The sequence below is a fragment of the Cetorhinus maximus genome, chromosome 13 (assembly GCF_964194155.1).
Source record: "Cetorhinus maximus chromosome 13, sCetMax3.hap1.1, whole genome shotgun sequence".
In the NCBI taxonomy this organism is placed as follows: Eukaryota; Metazoa; Chordata; class Chondrichthyes; order Lamniformes; family Cetorhinidae; genus Cetorhinus; species Cetorhinus maximus.
In genome coordinates, this window is record NC_135891.1 from 91,393,541 (window position 1) to 91,415,252 (window position 21,712).

The following is a 21,712-nucleotide window of genomic DNA, read 5'->3' on the forward strand; positions in this document are numbered from 1 at the left end:
AGGGGCAGGATAAGAGGTGCGCTCTCCTGAAATCCTTGTCTGTGAGCCTAAACTGTCATTGCTCGAACCCTAATAAAAAGAAAGAAACCTTTCTTTAACGTCTAATAATAACAGCTACTCGATTTCTTCAATCATGTGTTCTTATGTTCTTATTTCAAGATTGCTGTGCTTTAATCTGTACAATATTTATTATTTTCTTCTACATTTGTGTAAATGTATTTTATTAACCAGTTCAAAATTATTGAATTCTGGAAAAAAATCTGCCCCTTGCTTCCATATTAGTCCAAATGCACAAATTGTTATTAATTTATCTTAGCCCCTTTATAACGTAAAAGGATCTATAAGTACCCATGCCCATAGGGTAGTCTCTATAGTAAGTATAGCAAGGCTGGTCTTTTTGGGATTCCACTGCGTTATACCTTCACTTACAATTACAATTGCATTGTTTTAATTCACTCAGTCAGTAACTTGGGTTAAAATATTGCACAAAGGGATTCCCCATAAATGGGTTAAGAGGATAAAAACCTCCAGTGATTTTGCATTTACTGTTAGGATTTATAGATCATGATGCCTTGTATCTACATTGTATTGTGTTGTATTTTAACACATTCTTTCTTTTCCCTTGAAAGGTTAAGCATGGATTATGGAATTAATTACTAATTTAGTTTATTGGGAAGAAGCCTATCCATAGCAGGCTCTTCCTCTGTCACCTATACTCCATGGTATAAATGCCCCAATCCTCAAGCATCATAGGCTAATAAAAATGTGGGTTTACAAACAGACCATCAGATTAAGGCTAACAATTTTCAAGGAATGACGCCATTGATTTCTGACAGGTGTCCCTCTGTTCTGTACAGAAGGGCAAGTTAAGAACAGTGGAAACTAAATTTAAAACAGCCCTTAGGAACATGGGAATTGCTGTAAGAAAAAAGATCCTGGACCATCCAGTTCACCTCCTACCATCCTGGTCCCCTTAAAACTCAAAAAATGACAATCATATCAGCTCTCAACCTTCTCTTCACCAATGAGAATATGCCCAATTCACGTAATTGCTCATCATAATCCAATCTCACCATCCCCTCAAAGATTCAGGTTTCTCTTTTCTGTATCCTTCCTGTAGCTCCAGTATCTTTTTGTACTACAGTGACCAGGAAAAAAATTAACTCAAAAATTAACTGAATATTTGAAATGATCTAGCAGTGAGGCAATGGAATCAGAGAGGTTATGAAAGCTCAAGGTGTATTTGGATGCCTGGTGACTTGAAGTAGCTGTGGCTCAAGCCTAGTAGGCTTGCACCAATTTTCCAATATTCTGACTATTGAAATGTTGTCTTACTAAAAATATAATTTTAATACATATACAGAAAATTATTTTTTTTTAAAAGATTTGTAAACGATGACAATTTTGTGGGTTATTACAAGTAAATCATTGAAAATCAGTCAGGCTGGTCTAGCCTGGCCAAAACCAGATGGGTGAGCAGTTATAATGGTCCGGGGGATTTAACCACACTGATCATGCCATAATTATAAGAAACATAGAAACATAGAAAATAAGAGCAGGAGTAGGTCATTCAGCCCTTTGAGCCTGCTCTGCCATTCAATATGATTATAGCTGATCCCCTATCTCAACGCCATACTCCTGCACTCTCCACATACCCTGAAATGCCTTTAGAGTCCAGAAATCTTAAATATTAAATATATTCAGTGACTTGGCCTCCACAGCTTTCTGTGGTAGAGAATTCCATAGGTTCACCATCCTCTGAGTGAAGAAGTTTCTCCTCACCTCTGTCCTAAATGGTCTACCCCGTATCCTGAGATTGTGACCCTCTGTTCTAGATCCCCAGCCAGAGAGAACATCAGCCCTGCATTTGTCTGTCCATCCCTGTCAGAATTTTATATGTTGCAATGAGATCTCCTCTCATTCTTCTAAACTCCAGTGAATACAAGCCTATTTGGCCCAATCTCTCCTTATATGACAATCCTGCCATCCCAGGAATCAGTCTGGTGAACCTTTGCTGCATTCCCTCTATAGCAAGTACATCCTTTCTTAGGTAAGGAGACCAAAACTGCACACAATACTTCAGGTGTGGTCTCACCAAGGCCCTGTACAGCTGCAGTAAGACATCCTTGCTCCCATACTCAAGTCATCATGCAATGAAGGCCAACATACCATTTGCCTTCTTAATTGTTTGCTGTACCTGCATACTTGCTTTCAGTGATTGGTGTACAAGGACAACTAGGTCCCTTTGCACATCAACACTTTCCAATCCATCACCATTTAATAATACTCTGCCATTCTGTTTTTCCTACCAAAGTGGATAACTTCACACTTATCCACATTATACTGCATCTGCCATGTATTTGCCCATCCACTCAACCTGTCTAAATTGCCCTGAGGCCTCTTAACACCCTCCTCATCGCTCACATTCCCACCAAGTTTCATGTCATCAGCAAATTTGGAAATATTACATTTGTTCCCCTTGTCCAAATCATTGATATATATTGTGAATAGCTGGGGCCCCAAGTACTGATCCCTGTGATGCCCCACTAGTCACTACTTACCACTCTGAAAAAGACCCATTTATCCCTACTCTCTGTTTCCTTTCTGCTAACCAATTCTCAATCCATGCCAATATATTACCCCAATCCCATGTGCTTTAATTTTACACATCACCTCTTATGTGGGACTTTATCAAAAGCTTCCTGAAAGTCCAAATGCACTAAATCCATTGGTTCTCCCTTATCTATTCTGTTAGTTACGTCCTGAAAGAAACCTGAGACTGGGAGTAAGGCACTCACTCACTCACTCTCTCTCTCCCAGTCTCCCACACACTCTCTCTGTCACTCCCACTCTCTGTCTCTCACTCTAACTAAGGTAGATGATCAAAGGCACAAATAGAAGTAAATGGGTATGATATAATTGCTATTACGGAAACATGGCTATATGGTGACCAAGACTGGGAACTGAATATTCAAGGATATTCGATGTTCAGGAAGGACAGACAAGAAGGGAAAGGAAACAAAAACAAAAAAATGCTGAAAAAACTCAGCAGGTCTGACAGCATCTGTGGAGAGAAAGACAGAGTTGATGTTTCAAGTCCGTATGACTCTTCTTCAGAGCTAAAGGGAAGTAGAAATGTGGTGAAATATATACTGTTTAAGGGGGGGGTGGAGCAGATGAAGCTGGATAGAAGGCCAGCGATAGGTGGAGATCTTCTATCCAGCTTCACCTATTCCACCCCCCATAAACAGTATATATTTCACCACATTTTGACTTCCCTTTAGCTCTGAAGAAGAGTCATACGGACTCGAAACATTAACTCTGTCTCTCCACAGATGCTGTCAGACCTGCTAAGTTTTTCCAGCGTTCTCTGTTTTTGTTTCAGATTTCCAGCATCCGCAGTATTTTGCGGATTTAAGAAGGGAAAGATTTGCGCTGATAATAAGGGATAGGATCAGTGCATTAGTAAAGGAGGATCTCAGATCAGAAGAACAATGTGTAGAATCTGTTTGGGTGGAGCTAAGAAACAGCAAAGGGCAACAGATATTGGTTGGAGTTGTTTATAGGCCACCAAACAGTAGTGGTAATGACTCGAAACGTTAACTGTGTTCCTCTCCGCAGATGCTGTCAGACCTGCTGAGTTTTTCCAGGTATTTTTATTTTTGTTTTTGTTTTGGATTTCGAGCATCCGCAGTTTTTTGCTTTTATCTTAGTGGTAATGTGTGGGGCATGGTATTAATCAGGAGATGAGAGAAGCATGTAGCATGGGCAATACAGTAATCATGGGTGACTTCAATCTGCATGTAGACTGGGTAAACCAATTGAGCACTAATGCTGTGAAAGATGAGTTTCTGGAGTGTGTTAGGGATGGCTTTCTAGGGCATTATGTTGAGGTGCTGTCTAGAGGACAGGCTATTTTAGTTCTGGTATTATGTAATGAAAAAGGGATAATTAATAATCATGTTGTAAAAGAACCATTAGGGATGAGTGACCACAATGTGATATAATTTTACAGTATGTTTGAAAGTGAGGCAGTTCACTCTGAAGCAAGGGTGTTAAAGTTGAATAAAAGAAATTACGAAGGCATGAGGGACAAATTGGTTGAGGTGGATTGGGAAAATACATTAAAAGGTATGACTGTACAGAGGCAATGGATAGTCTTCAAAGAACTATTACATAGCTTATAACACCTATACATTCCTTCAAGGTTTTTAGACTACAGCAAAGGAAGCCCAAGAAGCTGATAAAGAAAGGGGAAATAGAATGTGAATGCAATCTAGCAAAAAACATAAAAACAAACTGTAAAAGCTTCTATAGGTATGTAAAAAGGAAGTGTTCGGCTAAGACAAATGTGGGTCTATTACAGGCAGAATCAGGAGAATTCATAATGGGGAATAGAGAAATGGCAGAGAAGCTAAATGATTACTTTGTGTCTGTTTTCACTGAGGAAGATACAGGAAATCTCCCAGATTTAGAGATCCAAGGGACTAGGGAGAATGAGGAGTTGAAAGGAATTAGTATAAGTAAGAAGGTCATATTGGAGAAGTTAATGGGACTGAAAGTTGCTAAGTCCCCGGGACCTGATATTCTGCATCCCAGGCTGTTGAAAGAGGTTGCTATAAAGATAGTGGATGCATTGGCGACCACTTTTAAAAATTCTATAGATTCTGGAATGGTTCCTGAAGGTTAGAAGGTAGCAAATGTCACTCCACTATTTAAGAAGGGAGGAAGAGAGAAAACAGGAAACTACAGACCTGTTAGCTTTATATCAGTAGTAGGGAAAATGCTAGAATCTATTATAAAGGATGTGATAAATGGATACTAGGATAATCATGACCTGATTGGGCATAGTCAGCATGGATTTGCGAATGGGAAATAATGTTTGACGAACTTGTTGGAGTTTTTTGTGGATGTTACTAACAAATTTAATAAAAGAGAGTCGATGGATGTAGTATACTTGGATTTTCAGAAGGCCTTTGATAAAGTCCTCCACAGGAGGTTGATTAGCAAAATAAAAACACATTGGATAGGAGGCAATATACTGGCATAGATTAAGGATTGGCTAACAGGCAGAAAGCAAAGAGTAGGAATAAATGAGTCATTGTCACATTGGCAGGCTGTGACTAGTGGGGTACCGTAAGGATCAGTACGTAGACCCCAACTGTTCACAATATATATCAATGATTTGGATGTGGGGACCAAATGTAATATTTCCAATTTCACAGGTGATACAAAGCTAGGTGGGAATGTGTGTTGTGAGGAAGATGTAAAGCGGCTACAGGAGGATTTGGTCCAACTTAGTGAGTGGGGAAGAACATGGCAGATGGAATATAATGTGGAAAAATGTGAGGTTATCCACTTTGGTAGAAGGAACAGATATGCAGAATATTTCCTAAATGGTAAGAGATTAGAAAGTGTAGATGTACAAAGGGACCTGGGTGTCCTTGTCCATAAGTCACTGAAAGCTAAAATGCAGGTGCAGAAGGCAATTAGGATGGCTAATGGAATATTAGCCTTTATCACAAGAGGATACGAGTACAGGAATAGTGAAGTCTTGCTCCAATTGTACACTAGCTTGGTTAGACTGCATCTATGTGCAGTTGTGGTCCCCTTACCTCAGAAAGGATATTATTACTATAAAGGGAGTACAACGAAGGTTCACCAGACTTGTTCCTGGGATAATGGGACTGTTTTATGAAGAGAGATTGGGGAAACTGGGCCTGTGTTCTCTAGAGTTTCGAAGAATGAGAGATAATCTCATTGAAACCTACAGAATACTTAAAGGAATAAACAGGGTAGATGCAGGTAAGGTGTTTCCCCTGGTTGGGGAGTCTAGAATCAGGGAACATAATTTCAAAATAAGGGGAAGCCACTTAGGACTGAGATGAGGAGAAATTTCTTAACTCAGAGTGTCGTGAATCTTTGGAATTCTCTACCCCAGAGGGCCATGGAAGCTCAGTCATTGAGTATGTTTAAGGTAGAGATTGATAGATTTCTGATTAACAATAACATAAAGGGTTATAGGGATAGTGTGGGTTAAATCATTGAAGTGTTCGATCAGCCATGATTGTATTGAATGGCGGAGCAAGCTTGACAGGCTGAATGGCCTTCTCCTGTTCCTATGTTTCCACACATTCTCCCCCACTCTCCCCCACTCTCCCCCACTCTCCCCCACTCTCCCCCACTCTCCCCCACTCTCCCCCACTCTCCCCCACACTCCCCCACACTCCCCCACACTCCCCCACACTCCCCCACACTCCCACACTCACTCTCTCGCTCTCATACACCCCACACACAGTCCCTCCCACACGCCCCCTCTCTCACTCCCACCCACGCACTCTCTCACAAGGTGGTGAGATGATTAATAATAATGTCACTGGACTAGTAATCCAGATGCCCAGGCTAATGCTCTGGGGACATGGGTTCAAATCCCACTACGGCAGCTGGTGGAACTTAAATTCAATTAATAAAATGTGGAACTGAAAGCTAGTCTCAGTAATGGTGACCGTGAAACTATCATCGATTGTTGTAAAAACCCATCTAGTTCACTAAAATCCTTTAAGGAAGGAAATCTGCCATCCTTACCCGGTCTGGCCCACATGTGACTCCAGATCCATAGCAATGTGGTTGACTCTCAAACGCCCTCTGAAATGGCCTAGTAAGCCACTCAGTTCAAGAGCAGTTAGGAATGGAAAACAAATTCTGGCCTTGCCAGAAACACCCACATCTCATGAAAGAATAAATAGCTCCTACAAACACACACACACTCACTCTCTCTCTCCACATACTCACCACAGTACTGCCGTACCTTGTCTCCCCAGGCTCCAGCCCTGCCGTACTTTAGCTCCCCTGGGTTTCAGCCCTGCTATGTTTTAGCTCCCCGGGTTCCAGTCCCGCCGTACTTTAGCTCCCCCGGGCTCCAGCCCCACCGTACTTTAGCTCCCCAAGCTCCAGCCTCGCCGCACCTTTGTTCTCTTGGGCCCGGCTGCCCTCGGCACATCACCACTGCCGGTGTTCACTGCTCTTCCAATCAGAGACGGGAAGGGAAGGGCCTGTGAATGGAGGAGCAGCCCCTTGCAACATCTTGAATTTCATTTACCTACATTTTGAATTTACCAGCTTGTCTTTCCAGCTTTTAACAGTGGCTCCGTGGGACATATAGGCCCACAGGCCACCAGTTGGACAAGCCTGGTCTAGTGTCTCACAGCCAGAACTAAAAGAGAATTTTTCATTTTAAAATCCCCATGACCTCTGTCACCTAGTGGGACAAGGGTAATAGAATCATGGGGACACCATCACCTGCAAGTTCACCTCCAAGCCACACGCCATCCTGACTTGGAACAAGAAGCCATTCCTTCATTATTGCTAGGTCAAAATCCTGAAACTTCCTTCCTAACAGCATTGTGGAAGTACCTTCAGCTGACTGTTGAGAAAGGCACAATACGAGGACATGCTCCTTCTGCCTGCAAAGGACAGGGCCCTGTGTGTGAATATATGTAGCTTCTAGCATGTGTAATTGAGCTACACTGCGAGCCTGACTGATAACTTTAAATTGGTTTTCAGTGTAATTCTTAGCATAATCAGGATTGTTTAGCAGGGACTGTCCAATTGCAGAATCACATCTAATGTTGAACACTATGGGCAGGATTTTGCCCTTGGCGGAGTTGCTCGGCGGGGGCGGGTGGGGGTGGTCAGGACACCGACTGCTGCCCACGATCAGCACCACACTACAATTTTACACAGGCGGGCCAATTTAGACCTACCCAGCGGGGAACGCAAGCAGCAGCACTGTCTGTTTGGTCAAGGGGAGAGGGCGAGCGGGCCTAGCACAAACTTTGTGCATGCGCACGAAAGAGCACTTCAATCTCCCTGAGGCACGGCGCTGTCTCAGGGAGATGAAGCGCTGTTTAAAAAAACTAATGAACAAAACAAAAATGTCATAAAACATAGCCCCCCATGTGACTCTGTCACATGAGCAGGGACATGTTTTTAATTCAAGCATAAAGTTTTTATTTTATGTTTATTTGCTTTAGGAAACCTCATGCCGCCGTGGATGAGGTTTCCTAAAAAGTGCAAAAGCCGCTTAGTCTTTTCGTCTGCCTGCCAACTGTAAGGTTGGATGGGCAGCGTAAATTTGAATTAAATTACCTTTTTAATGGCCTTAATAGGCCTTTTAATTGTCGGCTGGTGCACTGCTGACGCCGGAGGAAATATCGCGGGACTACGTGATGATGTCGGGACGCTCGCCCGATGTCATCATGTGTCATTTTACGCTCGGCCTGGTCTGGCGCACGCCCACCCGCCAAGCTCAATATTCTGCCCTAAGTTTTGAGCTTTGCAAGCATGGGCTGGTTGGGTACGGTCTGTATTTTGCCTGTTGTGAACAGCTGTAAGGACGTGCTGTTTGATACAGTCCTCCAATCATTGGAACATACGGCATACATACCTGGCATCACACCAGCACTGAAATTCATATACCACATTACTTATTTGTGTGATAGGCAGAATGTCTTTTTGGCTTGATGGCAGAATCCTATTAGTGGAGAATACCACTCATGTTGCTACTGCATAGTAGCAGCGTGAAATGGCTATCTTCACCTGTCGCTCAAATTTTTGAGACACCTTACCTTTCTAGGGTAATCTGAGGTAGACTGGGCATATTTCAGGACCGAAATGGCGTCCTTAGGCCCATTCACGAGTCTGCACGATATACAGTGAGCAAGGATCTGATGAAGGTAGCCATTATTCCGCAGGATGGCTTTGATGCACACTATTTCAGCATCAAGTTTGCATGGTGAGCAAATTTCTCAGGCTCTGCTTACAAGGTTGCCAATAAGGCCAATCTTATAGTGCATGGAACTGTAGGAATCCCAACACGTATATTGACCAGTGAAAGTAGGCTTGCGGTAGATAGTAGTAGAGAACCCTTTGGCAGATTTCTCAACTAGCCCGTCGAGGAAAGTGAGCTCATTTGATTGCTCCATTTCAACCATGAGTTTGAGTGCAGGATGTAGCGCATTAAGATGTGTAAGGAAGAAAAAAAAATGGCCTTTGTCTGATTATGCTCGTGTGAAGTGCATTGGGCTGTTTTAGTAGAATAAAGGTGCTATATCAATACAAGTTTTGTTGTTAGAGAAAAAGCAGACTGTCACAGGAAAGTTCCAAATAACTTAGCTTCAAAGAAAATACTCAAAATGAATCACACATCCGAAGAGAGTTAGAGACTGAATGAGAGAACTATGGGAGAGAGAGATTTAGAGACCAAATGAGAGAATTACAAGAGTTAAAGTTACAGACCAACTGAGAGCTACACACCAAGAGGGAATTGTTGATCCAGTGAAATTTCGCAATGTATATTATTAAAGTACTTATTGTACAGAAGGTCACAATTTTTTAACTGTCTGATTCAAGGCACCTGGAGTAAAGAGGAAGGTCTTCTTTTTACAACCAGGACATGTCCCTTCTAATCTGTAGCATGCCTGTGTAATCTGGATTCCCTGCATCCATTCATGTGCGCATTTTGGCTACCACTGGAAACTAGCTGTAAAGTGTGTATGTGTAGATTTGGGGAGGGTTGAAGAATTGGGCTCAGAATTGGGTATTCACTATTTGGGCTCACACGTGAAGAATGGCTATTTGGGCGAGATAACTGAATGCAAACAATTTTCATGAAACTGCATGCCAAAAAGAGCTAGCATCTTCAGGGGAGAAAAGAAAATTGTGGGGGGTGGGGGAAATTAAATACTTCTTAATTTCAAAATATTCATCATGAAATTTCACTTTAATAAAGCATCCAGAATCAAATCTCATTTCAAGTGTTTAAAACATTTAAGATACCTCAAAGCATTTAAAGCAGTTGGCAGCTTGGCCAATACATTTATCCAAGTGACAGTTATAGAATTCATCTGTCAGTCTATTTTCCCAGTAGGTCTTTACAAATGTACATCTTACACCAGCACTGTGAGCTATAAAGGTATTAGAATACAACTGTCATGATAATAGTGTTGCTCCAGCTGCAAATTCTAAAATGGATAACAACCATCTTACAATGGAATATAAAAAGTGATTTAAAACCCCTACTTCTTAATATTCTATTGGAAGCAAATCTGCTTACTCCAATCTTAAAGCAAAAGGCATACAAAATTAATGAAGCAAAGCCAATACTGCAGCTGTAATTAATTTTAAATAATTGACAAGTAAAAGTAGGAAAGGTGAGAGCATTGTGTATGATCAGTGGCATCACAAGTGTCATTAGGTGTGCAGCTACTTCGAACCTTCAGTGGCCCAAACCAAAGGCAAATGTTTTAAGATTTTCATTACTTTTGTTAATGGTATTTGTTATTTTCTCTCCTTCCCAGGTCTCTTCCTGTTTAGCTTTGGAGTTAACTGCGAGAATGTATGCAAGAGCATGCGCCCCGACATCATCGTGCACTCGTGCGATATTTCGTTCGGCAGGCACGCACCGGAGTTGGCTGCACGTCTGCCGATAATTGAAAGGCTTATTAAGGCCATTAACAAACTAATTAAAATCAAATTAACGCTGCTTGTCCAACCTTACAGTTGGCGGGCAGGCGAAAAGGCCAAGCGACTTTACATTTTTTAGGAAACCTCATCCACAAGCGGGATGAGGTTTCCTAAAGCAAATAAACATTAACTAAAAACTTTATTTTTGAATTAAAAACATGTCCCAGCTCATGTGACAAAGTCGCAGGGTGGACCATAATTAGCCCGCCCATGTGAAATCGCGGAGTGGAGCCAATCGCGGGCGGCAGTAGGCTTCCCAACCACCCCCAAGCCCGCCCGACGAGGGAAATATTCTGGCTATGATCTCTTTCAGCCCTGAACACCCTAATACTACATCTCCCTATCCGAGTCTTTGTCAAAATATATTTTATATCTATATTTACATATTTATATCTCCCCCAAACTCTCTGACTTAATAGTATCCTTGTGAGGCTTGGAAGATCAGTCGTTCCTTGGACTTCTTTGCTTTGCTTTGACTTAGTTGGTCCTCAGTAAGAGTTCTGTTATCTGGTGAATTGACTTTTAACATCTGGTTCTCCCAAATGTATAATAGAAAATTTGCTTAACTGGATCTAGACTTGATCCTCTTCTTCCTCTCTTCTGTTGTACTTTTCTCGATCCATTGTTTTTTTCTCGTGGTTGGATTTTATGGGTTTATTCCTTTCTTTACATTGACTATGTTCCCTATCTTTTTTTGTTGATTTGACTCTGGTTCCTTTTAATGGTTTCATCTGCCGTTCTTTACCTCTGGAGCAATGATTCCTTGCAGCCTCTGGTTCATGGGGTTTCCGGGAATCCTGGATTGCCACCTCAAGGGGTAATTGTGTGGGCAAGACAGGAAGCTGTGAGGAAGGCACCTGATCAACATCTTGCTGTCCCTCCAATTCCAGTAACCCTGGTGTGGCAGGAAGGTCAGATTTCTTCAACGTGGAAAAGGTGGACATCGCCTGTTTCCAGTCCTGGAGCCACCACTTCTGATAGATGGATAGGTATGAATGCACTTACTAAGGGATCACCTTGTCAGATGAATGTGGCATTATATCAGCATATCCATGTGACTGGGTTTCATCTTCCACCTTCTCTGCTGATGCACCGAGTGATGAAGGGTCATGATCGCACTCAGGTACTCGTTAATCCAACCAGTTCATTTCCCCTTCAATAAGAATGAGTTTACTTTCTGTCCCCTGGAGATTTTCTTGGAAAAAGGCTGGATTATTGGATCCAATGAAGAGTGTTGAAAAATCAACACTGAAGTCCCAATCGAGGTCATCAGAGCCATTGGACAGTTTGAGGGGTTTTGATTTGGCATAATCGATGACTATCTGTTCCTTGACGTCTTCCACTGTCTTAATGAGGTTGATGCCGACACAGGCATTTCAGCTTAGCAGAGAAAATTCCTGATTGCAAAGCACATATAATACCTCCAGAATCTGCTTGTGCCCGTATTGGAGTGGTGCTTATGGCATGCCTACAACTGGTAGTTTGATCCATCCTGGACCATTTAGCAGTGTTTCAGTTCTCCTCAGCCATAGGTTTGCTAGCCATTGTTCTTTAGCAGATAGGAATGTGACACTTGCTCCTGTGTCCAATTTAAAATTAGTGATGTGTCCATTGACGCAAATGTCCGCATTCCAGAAAGTATATCTTGGATCTTTGATCTCACCTAGGAAGGATTGTTGTTCCTTTTTTTGGTGAGACCCTCTATTTTATTGATGGTCTTACATGCGAAGATTCTCTCTTGATCCTCTAAATATCCAAATGTTTTTGTTCTGCACATCTTTCCAAAATGTCCGACCCTTTTACAAGCATTCTACAGTACTTACAAGACACTGATTGCACCCTGTGAGTCTTTTTGGCACCACAGCTCTGGCATGGTTTACAGACATATTGAGATTTTGTTCCATAAGGTCTTTTTAGCCCCGAAGTGTCCTTGGCATTTTTTGTTTGATAAGCTCTACCGTCACTAGGGGTGTTCTGTTCTCTTAGTATGACTTTTGTTGACGGACCTTAAATTGTCTGACTAACTCTATCGTCTTCTCCAAAGTTAAGTCTTCTTAGGATTTCAGTAGGTCAGAAAGGGTGTCATCACTTACCTGACTACAATGTGGTCCCATATCAGCTCAGATTTAAGATCACCATATTCACAACCTTCAGCCAATCGATACAGGCCATTGATAAAGGTATCCACTGGACCCTTTTGTTAAACCTGGCTCTTTCTAATGCCTTGTTACTGTATAGGTTAAAATAATTATCAAAAGCTCTTAAGACCTCTTCGAATTTGCCTGATGTTTCATTAATGCCTTGTCTTGCTATCACATCATCAGGAATTGCACCAATAGAGTTTAATAATGTATTGACTTGTTCAACCTCTGATTTATTGTTTAATCTGGATGCAATTCTGAATCTTAAAAATCTCTTCCTCCATAGTGCCCAATTCTGTGTCTGGTCTGGCCCTTTCATATGTCCATATCGTTCTGGCAAGGTAAATTTGGAATTCTGTTTTCAGCTCTTAGAAGGCTTGCCTTGATTTTTAAATCTTCTGTTGCAGTAATGGAGTTTTTCCATGCTGATCAGGCTTATACCAAAACCGTTGCAGTCAATGAGTCGGGCTTTGTAGTTGTTCCTAACTTTGCCGAATTTCTAAATTAATCACTTAAAGTAATTATAAAGGCCAGTTCACTGCTTTCTTCCCTTTGGAGAATCGATTCGAGCAGCCAATTTTTTTTTTGTGCTAATGCTCTGGGAACATGGGGCAGAATTCTCCGGTCGGTGAGCAGGGGTGGGGCCCGCTCACCGACATGTAAAATGATACGCGGTGACGTCGGGCGGGCGCCCTTACGTTACCACGCGTCATTTAGATTTTCAGTTCGGCGGGCTGAATCAGCCGCGTGCCCGCCCAACTGTTGAAGGCCTATTAAGGCCATTTAAATAGTAACTAATTTAGTTAGCTGAGCTGCCCGTCGAACCTTAAGGTTGGCAGGCAGGCGAAGAGCCCAGGCGGCCTTCGCATTTTTCATGAAACTTCACCCATGGGCGGGATGAGGTTTCATGAAGTGTTTTACAAGTCAATAAAAATTTTAAAAACAATTCTTTCACATGTCCCAGCTCATGTGACAGTGTCACAGGAGGGGACATGTTTTACAAGTTTTTATTTCCCTTTATTTAAATTTACACGTCAAACCGATGTCATGTGCGAAAGAGCGCAGGGAACGACTCGGGGAATCCACCCCCCCCCAGCCTGCACAGGAAGCGATCAGCACTTCCAGGCAAGCATCACTCTGGGCGGGCCTTAATTGGCCCGCCCACGTAAAATGGCGGCGTGGCCCCAATTGGGGGCACCGAACAGGTTTGCACCCACCCCCACCCGCCCCTGCACAACCCCACCAATGGGGGGGAAAATTCAGCCCATGAGTTCAAATCCCACCATGCCAGCTAGGGGAATTTAAATTCAATTAGTTAATAAATATCTGGAATTTAAAGTCAGTTTCAGTAACGGTAACCATGAAACTATCATTTGATGGCCTGTATTGATTGGCTGAAGGTTGTGAATATGGTGATCTTAAATCTGAGCTGATTTGGGACCGCATTGTAGTCGGGTAACTGATGACATTCTTTCTGATCTACTGCAATCCAAAGAAGACTTAACTTTGGAGAAGACGATACAGTTAGTCAGACAATTTGAGGTCTGTCAACAAAATAGAGTCATACTAAGAGGGGAGGACAAATCAATAATATCACTAATATTCGTTAGGGAAGGAAATCTGCCATCCTTCTTATCTGGCCTACATGTGACTCCAGGCCCACAGCAATGCAGTTGACTCTTAACTGTCCTCTGAAATGGCAAGCCACTCAGTTGAAGGGCAATTAGGGATAGGCAATGAGTGCTAGCCTTACCAGTGATGCCCACATTCCGTGAAAGAATAAATAAAGTTATGAGCTATGTTATAAATCCTGATTTAATCAGAAAAGTAGAAGATTGCCATTGAATATATTCAGAATTGAAATGTATTTTTGGTTCTGGATTTCAGACAGCATAAGGAATGAATATTGTTTTTAACCTTCCACTCTTGCAGATCCCAAGTGCAAAGTTAGTCTGTACTGAGTTAGTAGGTAACACAACATAATGGGGAGAATATTCCTCCCGTTGGGGAGGGTTGTGCGGGGGCAGGCAGGGGCGGGCACGGACCCGATCGGCACCCCCGATCGGGTCCGTGCTGCCATTTTACATGGGCAAGCCAATTTAGGCTCGCCCAGCGTGATGTGCGCCCAGAAGCACTGTGTGCTCCCTGTGCGGGTTGCGGGGGCGGGGGGGCGGTTCCCTGAGTCGGAGCCTGCAGAAATCTCCCTGAGTCACAGAGGTGCCTCAAGGAGATTAGTTTAAGTTTTAAAAATTTAAATAAAGAAAAGAAAAAAATTTAAGACATGTCACCTCATGTGACAGTGTCACATGAGCTGTTACATGTCAATGAACTTTATTCAAATTTTTATTCAATTTATAAACACTTCATGACACCTCATCCCTCCTGTGGATGAGGTTCCATGAAAAATGCAAAGGCTGCCTGGGCTCTTCGCCTGCCCGCCAACCTTAAGGTTGGACGGGCAGCTCAGTTTATTAGTTTAATTAGTTTTTAAAGGCCTCAATAGGCCTTTGACAGTTTGGCAGGCGCGCAGCCGAGTCGGAAAATCTAAATGATGCGTGGTGACGTCGGGATGCACGCCTGACATGACCCCGTGCCATTTTATGCCTCAGCAAGCGGGCCCCGCCCCTGCTCGCTGAGCCGAAAATTCTCCCCAATAAAGCACAAACAACATTTTTGTTTCATAATTATTTTCAAGCTATAATTTTCTTTGGAAATTTCCATCATTTTCAACATAATGGAACAGGTGTAGAATGTGAAGTGACTTCTGATAGAAAATTGATGCATGTCCTCTATAATTTCCAGTTGAAGCTTTAAACGTCATCATGTTGTGCTTGCTAATTTTTAGTTACACTTTAGGATAGTAATTATTTTGCACTGAAACACAAGCATGTTTGACGAGTTTCCTGACAACCTCACTCAGAAGAATTTAATCCTTTTGCTGTCAAGATGGACAATTTAATGAAAAGTCATTAACAAATAAAATTAAGTAAAATATCTTTTGATGTTCTGTGTTGGTTTGTCTTTTACTGTTTATGTTTTGGATCATTAGAAAGAGATTACTGAAGCTTTAATAGGTTATGGCTTGATTAAGTCAAACACTGTGCTTCATTAAAACCTTTGTACATGGGTATTATCAGCTTTAACTTGACCAAAGGAAGGTGAATTATGGTTAGGTTTTTGGGTCAATTTTATCATCTACTACTCCTGTGAAAGTACTAGGGTATGTTCAATGGGTACTGGCAACCCCACCACATCATCCAAGTGATTATGTATGAATCAAAGCAATGAGTGCTGACAGGATATTTTGCCATGTGGCACATCACAGACAAGCCAAATTGTATCCTCACGTGATACCAATTTACCAAAGATCCATTCATGGACACTGTGGCATCCAACTGCTACCCTGGCTGAGATCAACCAACCTAGAACAGATTAGAAACAAAGCATAGGGCTCCAAAATCTCAATGGCTTAGTGCTACAGAGCACAGTGCTTTTACTTGTTTAGCATTCTAATCATTATTTTATTGAACTGGTCCAAACAAGAGAAGGTGGTAATATGCACTTAAACCACACTGCTTCCTTCCTGTCTTCTTCAGTGTTATCAGCACTCTCGTGTTCTCGAGATTTTGTGATTGCATCAGCATTTTGTCAATCCTAGAGTTACAGCAATAAAAAAGTACATTCCTTTAAACTTAGGTACAAAACAAAGAAACCAATTAAAATCAGTGATCTAAGGGTACAGCTCATTGAAACTGCCTGAGGACTCAGAAAAGTGTAGCGAATGGTAACTGTGACAGCATCCTCACAGGGACTTCAAATTATAGGGAACAGTAGTGCTCTGGAAATGCTTATTGACTAGTAATCCAGAGGCTTGGACCAATAATGATGGAATTGGATAGCCCCCCCAAAACCAGCATGGGGAATGTGTTGCAATTAACCCACATCTATTGGATGCAATGTAGGCCATCTTTGGCTGCCTGCTCACTTACATGATTTCTGTATGCAACCAATACTAAACAATCTGTTGATTAACTGTACAAATCAGCAAGCAGCTCAAAAATGTCAGCAGACTGGTTGAACATGGGACGTTACAGACACTCAGGTTTTCTGACACTTCACTGGAGGTGGTTAATACCAGGAACCAAACCCAGAAGGCCTGAATGCAGTGCTGCAGAAGTTTAATTACCTCACCCAAGTGGTCAAGGTCAGTGAATGCATCTCTAAATGCTATATCCTACCACTGCACCACTCATCTCAAATCACCATATGCTCACCATTCACCTAACAGCAATCTCTATCAATCAGGACTTGCATTCTCACATTCATATGCTTCACCTCAACCTCATAGCTTAGCACTGTTGCAAGCCTCGCATCCACATCTCATGGTTTGCACAGTCAACTATCCAACATGACAGCCACATCACCCAAACTTATTGTCTAATACTCACTGGCACATTTTCCTCTCATTTTAGGAGAAGGCGGCGTACAACCAAAGGCAACAAAAACTAACCAGAGGAGGAGAGGTTCTCGAGCTCCAGTGGAGGAGCTAGTGCTGGTAATTATCAGAACCTCATTGCGGAGGTTCTGCCTAACAGCAGAGCTGAAATTATTGAACATCATGATATCCCTAATTCCTTAAACTCATCCCCACATCTCACCACCCCTCCCCTCAACCCATCAATACTCTGCACCTTTTTTCTTTCAGATACCAAGAAGTGCAACCTAGCCAGGCAGTAGAAAAACAGCAAGAAGAGAGTGATGAAGAATGCATGGCCCTGCACACATTTTAAAAGATAGATTAGAGGCAGGATCTATATTTGATGAGAAGCTGAGCACAAGTGTGCTGCAGCCAGGGCATGGAGTAAGGATAGCATAGATGCCAACTTGCCAAAGGACTCATATGAGCATTTTGATGGAACAGGCTACAGAAGAATGCTGTCAGGCGTACACAACAAAATGCTTGGCGCATTGGAAAGCCTGCCATAAAGCCTGTGTTCAATTTCAAGGAGAATGAAGATGTCCAGCACCAACTTGGCACAGGACGTTGTGCAGAACTCAAGTCCATCCTTTCCACTGTGGAAGTGATGGCCAACTCGATTAGCACACTAAGATAAAAGCAAAATACTGCGGATGCTGAAAATCTAGAACAAAAACAAAAATACCTGGAAAAACTCAGCAGGTCTGACAGCATCTGCAGAGAGGGATAGAGTTGATGTTTCGAGTCCATATGACCATTCATCAGAACTAAGACATAAAGAAATTAGATGAAATATAAGCTAGTAGAAGGGGGTGAGATAGGAGAGCTTGATAGGGGGCCTGTAAGTCAACCAGCCCAGACAGCTGCTGCCCATGCCAAGATGGTGCAGTCTGAAGCTGCACCTTTTAGGCCCAGAGCTGCTTGAAGTCATCTTGCGAGATCATCTGCAGTCTCCTCCTCTAAAAGTCTGCTGCCTTCCACAAGCCATGCTGCAACCATGGGAATAGCACTGGGCAGGGGTTAGCAAAGTTTTTACCTGAAGAGACTTTATTTAAAAAATTTGTCTAAAATCAGAACTATTGAGAACTGCAAGACTAAAATAATTAAAGAATGGAGTAAAAAAATAAGCATATCCTAAAAGAAAAAGCATATTCATCAATCATTTAAGGAACATTATGCATTTATTTGATGCTGACCACAGTTACTACTGAATTTCATTTAATTTCAATCCTGTATATAGATCGGGCAAAAATCCAGTTTCTACATCCTAGGAATAGGTAAAAACCATTATTTTTGTTTTCAAAGTTTAATCTTGATACTACCCAAATCTTAAATTTGCATTCCAACTTTTTCCTGGAGAGTAATAATGACACATTTTCTTTCAATTCTAGATGGATACTTTTTGGCAAAGGTTTTAAGCTTTGCAATTGTAAGGTAGAATTCAACTTTTTGTTAACATCAAACATTTTATTCCATAACGACATATGCGAATCCTTTCTTTAAAACAAGAGGTATATGCACATTGAAACACATTTTTTTTCACCATGATATCAATTATTAAAGCTGTTCAATACTACATTTGAAGCCCAACAGCATATATCTAAATTTTTGACTGAGCAAATTAATAATTTAATAAAGAAAATTGGGTTGCCTTCTAGTTCTTTGATTTGTCATTTTCTTGACTTGATTTTTTTTTTTTGGTTTTTTTTCAAGATAAAATGATTCAACTGAAAAAGGCTGGGAGCTGCAAATGTAATGTTAAAGAACTACATGCAACTTCAGTGCCACAATATACCAACTCCTGGCTGAGAAGAACCAGGGCAAGGGCACATGGAGGACAGGCAATAAGGAATGCACAAGGTTGATTAATTGATGTTTGTAAGCAATATGGCAAAGTTTTACTTATACATTTGGTTTGGATTTTATTTTGGGTGGCTTTTATTTTTGCATTGTGGTCAAAGGAACAATGTAATAATCGATGTCAGAGGGATGATAAAGAGTATGCGATGGTTGGTGAATGGGGAATTGTGGTTACGGTAACTGGTATTGCTCTCAAATGATTTCTTTATGTAAAGCAGAAAGGAGCTCTGTAGGTTGCCACCTCTCTTCGTCCTCTCTCCTCTTCCTTCTCCACCATATGCTCCTGTTCCTCAGCTTCTTGCCTGATAGCTGGAAATAAGGGTTGTCCTTTCAATGGCAATGTTGTGCAGCGCGCAGCAGATAGTGCAGGGCTCTTCCAGAGTAGTCCAGAATGGAATTGTTGCTTCAGCACACCAATGGTCTGCTCTATAAAATTTATTATAACAGCATAGTGTTCATTATATGCATGCTGTGCATGTGTACATGGGTTGCAAACTGGAGTCATGAGTCATGTGGTCAGTGGATAGCCCATGTGACCCAGTAGCCACCTCTTGGTTTCCTGTCTTGACTAAAATGCAGCTGGCATAATGGACTCCTACAAAATGAAGGTACCATGTCTGCCACCAAATACTGTGCATTGATCCGCATGATGAACTGCTGTTGAGGGAGTGGAATTCCTTTTGATTCTGGTAGATGGTAGAATTGACAGGTGGTGCATGTAAAGCAATGTACATGCAATCAATAGCATCCTGCACCATAGGGAAGTCTGTGATCCTAGGAAACCTTCATGCTTGCTCCATCTGCTTGGCTCTGGCAAGACAGAATTAAATTAAGTTAGCTCTCCATGAATGGAGAGTCTTAGTGACCTCCATAATGCAACAGTGGATGGCAATCAGAGAGATGTTTCAAATATCTCCAGTTCCAGCCTGGAAGAAGCCAAATGTATAAAAGTTCATAGCCACCTTCACACCCATTGACAATACAGCCCTTTCCCTGCTCTGAAGTTTGCAGCTGTGGCTACAGCAATTAGATGAACTCAGAGAGGACCTCTTTAGTGAAGTGCAGCTGTTCGCACGTTGTTCCAGTAAGGGAAGCGCAAGGTGACAGGCAACTACAACGGAGTGAGGTGAAGACCGAGTGAGTAGTGAATTAAGCTCATGTGGTAAGTTCCAGTAAGTCCTTTCTAGGTTTAACTATAGATTAAGAATCAAGATCTAACACAGTACTAACCTTCAAAGAAGTTAGGCTAGCTTGTTAAGTTGAGAGTGGCAGTTATCTGTCAATCGCCTGAAAGCAGTTAGTTCAAGTGGTGTTAATTACTGAAGCAGGAAGCTAAACTAGTTAGTGATTCATCAGAGGGTCTAGAAAAGAGACAGGCTTTTCAAACTGCTTGATCTGTAAGGGGCGCACGAGGAGACAGGCAACTACGCCGGAGTGAAACGGAGACCAAGGTAAATTAGGCTCATGTGGGAATTTGGTGCATGGGAGAAAAAGATGTGGGCTTGAATTTCACGCTTAGCATGCGCGCCAAGTCAGCGGGCCTGTGTGCGGATGTATAATCCATTCCCAGGCGAGATCGCACTTCCAACACAATTTCACGCTGGGTGGCCAGTTAAGGGCCACCCAGCGTGAAACGCATTTGCTCAATGGTAGGAAGGGCTGGGCGGGGGCAGGAGCCTGTCAGGCGCCGGTCCAATGGTGACCCAGTGGGGAATTTAAAAGCAGCAGAGGCAACTCCTTGAAGGCTGCCAGAGGACACTTTGTAGCTTTGGAGTTGTTTAACAAAACATTTTTTTCAGCTGCAATGGCATCTGCACCTGCTGGGCACTCCAGGCGGGAGGGCAAGTCCTATGGGCATTCAGCCTCCCCCTGGATCTGGGATGAGTGCCTGGGAATCCTCGTGGAGGAGGTTAGTGCCAGTCAGGAAATCCTCATTCCCAGTGATGGCAAGAGGAGGCCACCGCATCTGACCATATGGCCATGATGTTGTGCGGCGCACGTGGGTGCAGTGCCGCAAGTGTTCAATGATCTGTGAGTACCGAGTTGGCATGGATCTGTGTGGAGGAGTGTTAATGGCTGGCCATCCCCCCGTGGTTCTCAGGGTTGTAAGAGTCTGAGTGTTAACTGTCAATGACATCGGCACTGGCCAAGGCGGTGAGCTCTGGCTGCTTGGCCTGATTGCTTTGCGAGTTGAGGGCCATGATTCGGATGTGCCCTGCAAGGTGCTCCTCAGGTGGATTTGGCCAGGCTGCAATGGTGCTGCAGGTAGAGAGTGAACTAATCAATGCTCCTCTGTCCTTTCAGGAGAAGAGAAGCCATAACAAAATCAAGAGGTCCAGGACAGACAGAGGCCCCACAAACCAGCTGATTTGATGAGGAATGAGATGGATGCCTTAGAGATGGAGTGGCCACGCCCATCTTGTTCCAGCGGTCATGGAGAGGCAGGTGTCTCTGACAAAGGTAAGAGTGTGGTGCACAGATGTGAGAGTGTCATAGTGTGTAAATGTTGTGTGTCTCACCTGTAATAGAAACCTCAAACCTAGTCCCCATTGTTCATTAAAAGATGATGGCACCATGATGCAGATCTCCATTGTCTCACCAGCCCGTCCAGCATGCACAGTGACAGTGTGATGACTAATTTACTAATGACATGTCGTTTTTTCTCCCCTAGAATCACCATCCAGCAAATGAGTGCAGGACTCTGAGGAGC